This window comes from Puma concolor, chromosome E1 (assembly GCF_028749965.1).
Source record: "Puma concolor isolate L17-30 chromosome E1, mPumCon1.1.hap2, whole genome shotgun sequence".
In the NCBI taxonomy this organism is placed as follows: Eukaryota; Metazoa; Chordata; class Mammalia; order Carnivora; family Felidae; genus Puma; species Puma concolor.
Genome location: NC_141680.1, coordinates 36,722,809 through 36,734,314, shown reverse-complemented (window position 1 = coordinate 36,734,314; position 11,506 = coordinate 36,722,809).

Sequence of the window (11,506 nt, the reverse complement as noted above, 5' to 3'; positions counted from 1 at the left end):
CCTCCTTAATACCCATCACCCATCTAGCCCCTCTCCACTTATATTTATTTTTATTTTTAGAAAAAGAGAACGTGAACAGGTGCACACAGGAGGAGTGGGAGGGACAGAAGCAGAGAGAGAGAGAGAAAATGTTAAGCAGGCTCCACGCTCACCACAGAGCCCAATTCGGGGCTCGATCCCACAACCCTGAGATCATGACCTGAACCCAAGTCAGGAGTTGGATGCTTAACTGACTGCGCCACCCAGGCACCCCAATCTCCATTGAAAAATTATTTCACAGGAGCGCGGTTAAGCATCCAACTCTTGATCTCGGCGCCGGTCTTGATCTCAGAGTCATGAGTTTAAGCTCCGTGTCGGGCTCCCCACTTAAAAAAGAAAAAAAGGATAAAAAAAATTACACAAACAACATTATAGAAACATTAGAATTCTAAATGAAAAAGAAAAAAAAAATCTCCGACAATCAGTGGCCCCAACAAATTCAGTGGTTTTTACTTGCCTGTGTTCCTTGAAGTCCTCATCCAAATGCATGCAGGATTTTTTTTTTTTGCCCGTGCTCACAGATCTCATTCTGCATCTACCCGTTCTGCCTCTCATTCGGTCATCAGCATTTTCCATGTTGCTACACGGTTATCATCTTTCTCATTTTAATTGTTGCACAGTGTTCCAATGGGTGAATAATTTAATAATTATTACCCTAATGCAAGCCACTTAAGTGGTTACTCGTTTTTCTCGACTATAAATAATGCCACAGTGCATGCTTTTATGGATATAGCTTCTTCTTTCGTTTGAATTATTTCCTCGGGTCAGTTCCCAAGAGTGACATAGCTGGGTCAAAGGGTAGGAATGCTCTAATGATTCTTGGTGTGAATCGTTATATTGTTTTCCGAAGGGTTTTTCTTTTTTCTTTTTTTTCTTTTTTCACTTTCCTGCTCAAGGAATCATAATGCTTTTTTTTTCGACCGTATAGAAGAAAGCAAAAATTCTACTACCCTGAAGTTACCACTACTAACATTTGGACAACCGTCCCTCCAGACATGTCTTGATGCATACATATACAGCTAGATGTAGAAATAAAAATAATTTTTCACCCAAGGGATCACACTCGTGTGCCAGTTTTGCAAGCTGTTTTCTTACTCAACAATATGTTCTGGGCTTTTCTCCTTGGTTTTGCCACCATCAGTGCCTGTGTGGTAGCATTATGTCGTACAGGCATAGCTGTAAGCCAGGCATGATGCCAAGAATTTTATCTGCATTAGTGCATTTAAGCTCCACAACAACGCAATGAGATAAGTTTTATAGATGAGGGAACAGACTCAGAGAGTTAACCGAGTGCCCAAGGTCACATAGGTAGGAAGTGGTGGGGCTGGCATTCGATTTGCGTTCTCTGGGACTCTGAAACAGACGTGTATACAACGAAGACATGAATATATTCTTATTGTAAAAAGTAATAACAATCAGCACCGGCAATGCCATAGCATAGAAGGTAAAGTGTGAAAGTCCCCTTTATACTTCCAGAGGTTTGAGGTGATTATCAGTTAAGTTTGGGTTCAAGTGCATGGGACAGAAGACCAAAGTAACTGTAAGCTAGGGGGGTGACCTTAATATAGCCGCTCACTCTGTGAGTCTCCATTTCCTCAGCTCTGAAGGCAGGGACTGTGCCTTTTTCAAGGTTATTATAAGGTTGGCAAGGATGGATGGATGGATGGATGGGTGGATGGGTGGGTGGGTGGATGGATGGATGGATGGGTGGGTGGGTGGATGGATGGGTGAATGGATGGATGGGTGGGTGGGTGGATGGATGGGTGAATGGATGGATGGGTGGGTGGGTGGATGGATGGGTGAATGGATGGATGGGTGGGTGGGTGGATGGATGGATGGGTGGGTGGATGGATGGGTGGGTGGGTGGATGGATGGGTGAATGGATGGATGGGTGGGTGGGTGGATGGATGGGTGAATGGATGGATGGGTGGGTGGGTGGATGGATGGGTGAATGGATGGATGGATGGGTGGGTGGGTGGATGGATGGGTGAATGGATGGATGGGTGGGTGGGTGGATGGATGGGTGAATGGATGGATGGGTGGGTGGGTGGATGGATGGGTGAATGGATGGATGGGTGGGTGGGTGGATGGATGGATGGGTGGGTGGATGGATGGGTGGATGGGTGGGTGGGTGGATGGATGGATGGGTGGGTGGGTGGATGGGTGGATGGGTGGGTGGATGGGTGGATGGGTGGGTGGGTGGGTGGATGAATGGGTGGGTGGGTGGGTGGGTGGATGGGTGAATGGATGGATGGGTGGGTGGGTGGATGGATGGGTGAATGGATGGATGGGTGGGTGGGTGGATGGATGGGTGAATGGATGGATGGGTGGGTGGGTGGATGGATGGATGGGTGGGTGGATGGATGGGTGGGTGGGTGGATGGGTGGGTGGGTGGGTGGATGGATGGATGGGTGGGTGGGTGGGTGGATGGATGGATAGTTGGTTGGATGAGAAGAGCCTAGTGCAATTCCTGGCACAAAATGCACATTTGAAAACTGCAGTAGTTATTACTATTAGTGTTTTCATTGTCATGTACAGTGCCCTGGGCATGCCACCCCTAAAGAAGGCAGGTCCTGAACAGGAATTCCTGGTGACTGACGAAGACACCTGTCATTTCTTTGTGATGCCCAAACTTGTCAGTAGGTAGCCTTGGAAGATTTTTCCTGCCATCCCAATGAAGAATTTGCCACCTCCCAGGTGGCTGGGAGGGTGTGGGCCACAGGGCAGAGTGATAGCCCCCAGGCGGCATCACCCACAGTGGAAAGAAGGGCCCCTCGCTCGGTGACTTTTTATACCAGTGTTCCTTGCTCTCTCTCTTTCCTAGCAGGTCAGACAGGAATGGCCCCACTCTTCAGGTGGCTGACCTATGTGGGCAGGGAGTGCCCCCACCTGCCTTCCAGACCCCTGAGGCACACTCCCAGAGCGAGCCTTTGCTTTGTGCCCGGCTCCTGATTAGGTCTCTCATGGTGCCCACTGCCTCTCATTGCCTAGATCTTGGGCCTTCTTACCTCCGTTCCTGCCGTTCCTGACTTAGCCTGGGCTTCCACTGCCCTTGAACCTGACCGATTTACCTCACTCTCCTTGATTACCTTTCTTATTGTGATTAAGACTCCAATGAAGGGTGCCTGGGTGGCTCAGTTGGTTAAGCATCAGACTTCAGCTCAGGTCATGATTCTTGTAGTCCATGGGTTCGGGCCCCACATCCAGCTCTGTGCTGACAGCTCAGAGCCTGGAGCCTGCTTGGGATTCTGTGTCCCCCTGTCTCTCTGCCCCTCCCCTGCTCATGTTTTGACTCTTCTCTCTCTCTCAAAAATAAATAAATGTAAAAAAAATAATAATAATAAAAAGACCCCAATGAGAGACTATATGCCTTTCTGAGGGCCTTGGTGACACCAATGGGGGGACAGGATGGGCAGGGTCTCAGCTTTACATCATGGAGGAAACAAATGCCCCCTCCTCCCAATCCCCACCCAGCACTGACCCTTCAGGGTAATTCATGGGCAATACAAATGAGCTCTGTGAACTGTCCAGCAGGCAATCCTAATCTTGAACAAGATCTGAAGGTCTAGGGACAATTTTTTTAAATTTTTTAATATTTTATTTGAGAGAGAGAGGAGAGAGAGAGAGAGAGAGAGAGAGAGAGAGAATCCCAAGCAGGATCCACACTCAGCATGGAGCCCAACACGAGGCTCAATCCCATGACCCTGGGATTGTGACCTGAGCTGAAATCAAGAGTGGGACGCTCAACCCACTGACCCACCGAGGCACTCTGGTCCGGGGACAATTTAAGGATCCTACTCAGGCACTCCAGCTTGAGCACAGGGTGAACAGGGGCCCTTCTGGGGCCCTGGTGTGTGAATAGTTCGGATCCCAGCTCTGTCACCTGTTTGCTGCTTAATCTCAGGCAAGCGACTTCACCTTTCTGTGCCTCAGTTTCTTCATCTGTAAAACAGGAATGCTAATAAGATTCTCCACCTCATTTGATTATCGTAAGCATTAAAAAAGTTAGCATACATAGGGGCACCTGGGTGGCTCAGTTGGTTGAGCGTCTGACTTTGGCTCAGGTCATGATCTCACCGTTCGTGAGTTTCAGCCCCATGTCTGGTTCTGTGCTGATGTCGTGGAGCCTGTTTGGGATTCTCTCTCTCTCTCTCTCTCTCTCTCTCTCTCTCTCTGTCTCTCTGCCCTTCCCCCACTCACCCCATCTCGTCTCCCTCTCAAAAATAAACTTAAAAAAAAAATGGGCAAAGGATGTGAATAGACATTTCTCCAAAGAAGACAGATAACACATGAAAACCTGCTTGACATCATTACAGCCATTAAGGAAATGCACATCAAAACCACAGTGAGAGGTTACCTCACACCCGCGAGGACGGTTATAATTATTTCTGGAAAGGAAAATAAGACGTGTCGGTATGTTTGTGGAGAAATTGGAACCCTCATACCCCGCTGGTGTTGGTGGGAATGTAACACGGTGTAGTTGCGTGGAAAACAAAGGTTTTTTGCCTCAAAAAGTTAAATATAGAGTTACCACATGACCCAGGAGTGGAATGACTGGGTATGCGTCTAAGGTGCTGAAAACAGACGGTCACACAAAAACTCATACACAAATGTTCATAGCAGCATTAATCACAATAGCCACAAAGTGGAAACAACCCAAGTGCCCATCAACTGATGAATGGAGAAATACAATGTGGTATATTCATACAACGAAATATTATTATTCGTTGGGGGCGCCTGGGTGGCTCAGTCGGGTAAGTGTCTGACTTCGGCTCAGGTCGTGATCTCACGGCTTGTGAGTTTGAGTCCCACGTCGGGCACTGTGGGACAGACTCCTCTGTCTCTCTCTCTCTGTCTCTCAAAAATAAACATTAACAAAATTAAAAAAAAAAAAAAGAAAGGAAGTGATGCACCAATACAAGCTACACGGATGAATCTTGACAACATCATGCTAAGTGAAAGAAACCAGACACGAAAGGTCCATACTGTATGATTTCATACACATGAAATGTCCAGAAGAGGCACATCTGTAGAGACAGAAGGTAGATTAGTGTTTGCCAGGGAACCGGTAGGGGGCGGGGAGGGGGGGTGTGTGGATCAAAGAGTGACTGCTAATGGACACAGGTTTCTTTCCAGGGTGATCTGGAACCAGATAGTGGTGATGGTTGCACAACTTTGTGAATATAGCAAAAACCACTGAATTGACACACTTTAAATAGTGAATTTTTTTTTTTAAGCTTTTATTTTTCTTTACGTAATCTCTATGCCCAACACAGGACCCAAACTCACAGCCCAAGATCATGAGTCACAGGCTCCACCTACTGAGCCAGCAAGGTGCCCCTAAGTGGCGAACTCTGTGTTCTATGAGATGTCATGTGAATTTCCTCTTGGTTTTTTTTTTTTTTTTAATTTTTTTTTAAGGTTTGTGTTCTATGAGATGTCATGTGAATTTCCTCTTGGTTTATTTTTTTTTAATTTTTTTTAACGTTTATTTATTTTTGGGATAGAGAGAGACAGAGCATGAACGGGGGAGGGGCAGAGAGAGAGGGAGACGCAGAATCGGAAGCAGGCTCCAGGCTCCGAGCCATCAGCCCAGAGCCTGACGCAGGGCTCGAACTCACGGACCGCGAGATCGTGACCTGAGCCGAAGTTGGACGCTTAACCGACTGAGCCACTCAGGCTCCCCTAATAGAGCATGTGACTCTTGATCTCAGGGTCATGAGTTTGAGCCTCACTCTGGGTGTGGAGATTACTTTAAACAAAAGAAAAAGAAAAGAAAATTTGATTTTCATGATCATTTTAGATATTTTTAAGATATGAAATGGGTTTCCAAAGCTCAAATTGCATTTGTCTTTGAAGTCTCCCCTGAGTTGTGAGTTCAGGGCTGCTGTGTGGCTCAGCCAATCTGCTCAAAGCCAGGCCCTTCACTCTGTTGCTTACAAGCTATGTGACCTGGGACAAGACTGGAGTTGCCAGATCTGGTAAATAAAAATATAGACACCCAGTTACGTTTGAATTTCAGATAAAACAATGAATACATTTTTAGTATATGTCCTAAATATTGCATGGGGCATACTGAAAAAAAAAAATATTTGTTTTATCTGAAAAAAAACTTAAAAAAAAAGTTTAATGTTTATTTATTCTTGAGAGAGAGGGAGACTGAGCATGACTGAGGGAGGGTCAGAGAGAGGGGGACACAGAATCCAAAGCAGGCTCCAGGCTCTGAGCTGTCAGCACAGAGCTCAATGCAGGGCTCAAACTCATGAACTGTGAGATCATGACCTGAGCTGAAGTCGGATGCTTAACCAACTGAGCCACCCAGGCGCCCCTGTTTTATTTTATTTTTATTTTTTTTAATGTTTATTTTTGAGAGAGAGAGAAAGAGAGAGACAGAGTGTGAGTGGGGGAGGGACAGAGAGAGAGGGAGACACAGAATTCGAAGCAGGCTCCAGGGGCTGAGCAGGGCTTAAACCTGTGAACCATGAGATCATGTCGCTTAACTGACTGAGCCTGTTTTATCTGAAATTCCAATTTAACTGGGCATTCTGTATTTTATCTGGCAACCTTGAACACGACCCTTTAATATCTGAGAAAGGAAAGAGTTTTTGAATGGAATCCTATTAATTCTTACAACTCCCTATTTTTGCCATAGAACAGACTGGCTCAGAGAGGTTAAGTGACCTAGCTCAAGGTCACCAGCTAGAAAATTATCGTGCTGGGATTTGAACTCGGATGTGTGGGAATTTGGATGATCTGCTAAAATGGAACTCAAGACCAATAAACAGTGATCTACTTACTGGGAACATGGGAGTCATGACTTAACTTGGTAATGACAGCACTTAGCATTGACCAAGGAGGAATATTGAAAAAGTGTGTTAGGGAACCAAATTTGAAGCAGTGTCTGTACGGCCCTGTCTATATTAATTTCCTACTGCTGCTATAACACACTGCCACGAACTTAGTGGCTTAAAACAACACACATCTACTATCTTACAATTCTGGAGGTCACAAGGCAGAAATGGCTAAAATCCAGGTGTCGGCCAAGCTGTGTTTCTCCTGGGGCTCTAGGAAAGAAGGTGCTCCTTGACTTTTCTGGCGACTAAAGGCTGTCGCATCGCACCAACACTGCCTCTGCCATCCCATCTCCTTTTCTGACCCTGACCCCCCTGCCTCTCTCTTATAAGGGCCCTGGGATTACACTGGGCCCATGGGATAGTTCCGGATAATATCCCCTTCTCAGAAGCCTTATCTGCAGAAGTCCTTTTTGCTGTGTTAAGGTAACAAATTCACAGCTTCTGGCGCTGAGGATGTGGAAATCCTTGGGGAGCCATCACTCTGCCTACCGCACAGTCTAAGACAGAAATTATCTCGTGGGCTGGAGTGCTCTGGGCCTTAACTGTAATCCCTTTCATCTGTAGTTTTCAGAGTATTTACACATTGAGTACTTCTGTTTTTCTCCTTGCACTGATCCTGGGAAGTGGATGGAGGAAGGCGGTATGGAACCCATTCTGCAAGGGGAGGAGAGGAGGGAGACACAGGGCCAGAGTCACCCAGGTAGAAAGAGACTGGGGCTAGCGGGTGGGGGCGCTGGGTGGCTCAGTTGGTTAAGCGTCCCGTCTTCCAGCTCAGGTTATGATCTCGAGGTTTGTGGGTTCCAGCCCTGCATCAGACTCTGCTGACAGCTCAGAGCCTGGAGCTGCTTCAGATTCTGTATCTCCCTCTCTCTCTCGCTGCCCCCCCCCCCCCCCCGCTTGCACTCAGTCTGTCTGTCTCTCTCTCTCTCTCAAAAATAAATAAACACTGGGGAGCCTGGGTGGCTCAGTCGGTTAAGCGTCCAACTTCAGCTCAGGTCATGATCTCACGGTCCGTGGGTTCGAGCCCCGCGTCGGGCTCTGTGCTGGCAGCTCAGAGCCTGGAGCCTGTTTCAGATTCTGTGTCTCCCTCTTTCTCTGACCCTCCCCTGTTCATGCTCTCTCTCTGTCTCAAAAATAAATAAATGTTAAAAAAAATTTAAAAATAAATAAATAAATAAATAAACATTAAAAAGGAAAAAAAGAAAAGAAAAAGAAAGAGACTCGGGCCCAGGGCCCTTCGCCAGCAACTTCCCTCTCAGTTCCAAGCCGAGAGCCGCTAGAACAATGTTCTCACTGGAGGAGCGGGGTACCCCCACAATCTAGAGGAAGAAGAGACAGCTCCCCAGGGCCCTGATTCTTCCCTCAGCAAGCAGCCTTCTGACCAGCACAAGGAGGGAGGGAGCGAGAGAGGGAAGGAACCGGCAGAGAACCTCCTTTTGGAGGAGGTTTCACCTTGGACCCTCGGGGCTTGTCTTTGACTGCAGCCCCAGGCAGATGGTCCCAGCAATTCCCGAACCAGAGGCGAGAGCTCTGGTTCTTAGACGTCTTGCAGCAAACCTCCTGGGAATGCGTCCCTGTGGTTTGCGGGTTTTGCCTTTGAGCACTGCTCCCCGGGAGCCAGGCTCTCTCTCCCTGCCCCGAAGATATTGAAAGGCAGCTGCCATGAACCTACTGCTGCTTCTCCAGGCTCCCCCCCACACCTACCCATTGTTGATGGCTCACGTGTACCAGACACGCTTCCAGGAACTGGGATACGGCACGGCGCCGGCGCCCCTGACCCTCACGCTTCAGAGGGGGCCGACAGTAACAGACCGAGGAGGAGGAGGATGTGGAAAGGATTCTGAGGATAGCAAAACAGGGTGAGACGACAGAGGGTGACAGCGACTCTGAGGCCAGTGCTGCCCCCACTCCAAAGAGGAGAGAGATGGCTCAGGAAGGGCAACGTTAAGATGTAACCCCTGCCCCCCCCCCCCCGCACCGTTTTATTCCAAACCTCCTCTTGCTCCTGACCTCTACTCTGTGTAGGCTTCTAAAAGTCTCCCCTGGTGTCCTTCTGCAGCGGGGAGTAAGGGCAGGTTGAGCCTGGGGGCGGCGCCTGGAGTCTTTGCACCATCCCTGACGCTGAAGTCAGTCCCTCCTGGAAACAGAGTCCAGCTGTGGCCTGACTTTCGGGTCCAGGAGAACAGAAGCTTGCCGCTGAGTGCTGGCTGAGCAAGGCTCCAGGGAGGAGGGGGTGGTGGTGTGAGTAGTCAGTTCAGAGGGTGGAGGCCAGATTAGAGGAGAGGGAGCCAGATGTGGAGAGTGGGCCGGGTGTGTGTGCGGAGGGGAGGCGGAAGCAGTGGCCTGAACTGGGAGGAGAGAGCCAGAGGGAGGGGAGGGCGGCCAGCAAGATGTGAGGGGCTGGCGGGGCCCCTGGGTAGCTCAGTCAGTTGAGTACCCGATTCAGCGCAGGGCATGATCTTGCAGTTGGTGGGTTCGAGCCCCGCGTCGGGTTCTGTGCCTGCAGCTCGGAGCCTGGAGCCTGCTTCGGATTCTGTGTCTCCCTCTCTCTCTGCCCCTCCCCCGCTCATGTTCTGTCTCTGTCTCTCAAAAATAAATAAACATTAAAAAAAAAAAAAAAGATGTGAGGGGCTGGAGAACCAGCTGCCCCAGCCTCAGGCCTTGGGAGAGGGCGGTGCAGCCCGTGGAGGAAACACATTTTCTATTTCGGGAGGCTAGTTAGCCTCTGCAAAGAGTGGCTGATGACATGCCCGGCACCTGGCTGGGTGGAAACAAACAGAGACATGAGGCAGTAATTGAGGTTGTGCCCTCTGTCAACCCAGCCACCGCCTCCTCCCCGGGGCTCCCGGCTGGCTGTTGCTCAGGGGGGAGGAGACTGTCACAGCTACAGTAGCTAAATGATGCTATTCTGTCCTCTCCCCCCACCCCCACCCCTCTAGAGCTTTATCCTGTTGGGGCTTCAGCTCCTGCTGTGTCCTCCTGAAGAGGACCTGCCTGTTGCATTCTTACTTTCAGCAGCCTGCCTCAAATGCTACCTCCTCCAGGAAGGCTCCCTTGATATTCACTCTGCCTTCCCGACTTGTGATTAATCACTACCCCCTGAGCACATACATTAGAGTTGGAAATCCACTTTGAGATGACCCAGCTCCGTGTCTAAGGCACACTGACGTCAGCCCGGTTCACCCCAGGGACGCATGAGTGCACTCCAGGGAGTTCCTGGAATTGAATGCAAAATCATGTGCAAAACCAGATGCAGAGATGATGGATAAACAAAAGGTGGTACAACCATACCGGGGAATATTATTTGGCCATAAAAAGGACGGAAGTGCTGATACGTGCTACAACATGGATGAGCCTTGAAAACATTATGCCGAGTGAAAGAAGAGAGACACAAGAGGCTGAATAGTGTGTGATTCCATTTATAGAAAATACCCAGAATATAGAAAATATATAGAAAATATCCAAATCAATAAAGCCAGAAAGGAGATCAGTGGTTGCCTGGGGCTGGGGAGAGAGGGGAATGGGGAGTGACTGCTTAATGGATACAAGGTTTCTTTGGGGATGATTAAAAAGTTCTAGAACCAGAGTGGTGATGGTTGGACAGCATTGTGAGTGTACTAAATGCCACTGAATTGCCATTTGTTAAAATGGTGAATATTATGTTACATGTATTTTACCATAGTAAAAAAAAAAAAAAAATCCAAATGCACATATCAGGGGGGAAACTTCCTAGCTTTGCTTAGGTTCTTCGAAGGTCAAGCAGCTCTGATCTGGTCTGGCACCTTCATGAAGCAGACGGTGATACTGAAGCACAGAGAGCGGATGAGATCTGTCCAAGTTCACTCAAAGGATGGTGGCAGAACTCAGCCTAACCATATATCTCTCCCCCCCTCCTTCTTCCCTTGTCCTTTAACCTCTGCTGAACCCGAATGGCCCCCAGCCCTCTGTCCATAGCCGAGCCAGGCTATGCACAAGCTGTGTCACGCCCCAAAGTTAAAAGGCCCTCCGGAAGCTGGGCTCCTGGAATGCGTTGCGTGAGTGTTTGTCTTTCACCCTAAGCACCTAGAGGGCAAGAGGGAATGCTTCTTACTGTCCTCTGTATGTCACTGAGCTCCAGGTTTCTTCCCTCAAGAAAGAACTCACTGTTCACCCGCAAGGAGCACAGTTAGCCGACAGCCTCTAATGAACATTCTTTGCCCCAGACGTCCATGACTTTGGGAGATCTGCCACGCAGTCTGTGGCTCTCCCAGCCCCGTCCTGCTTCCTCCCCCTTCATCTTTCATAAGCCCTCCCCTACCCCCACTCTTCCCCACAATAAACACCTTGCGCTCCTGACCCCATCTCAGTGTCTGCCTCCCGGAGAGCCCAGATGACACAGTGCTCAGCTTGGTTACCCTAAGTGCTCAGTAAATGTTAATGGAGTGAACTGGAAGGAGGCTGGTGCTTGGACCTCCCAGAGCAGAAGAGAGGCTGCCCATGGAGGATGTCTCAGTCAATAAGAGACCATGTAGAAGGGCATGAAGAGGCCGTGCCCCCTGGGAGAGGCTGGGTAACGGGGAACACACAGGGAGCCTGGAGATTGACTGACCAGCCCTACAGGCATCCTCCCTAGT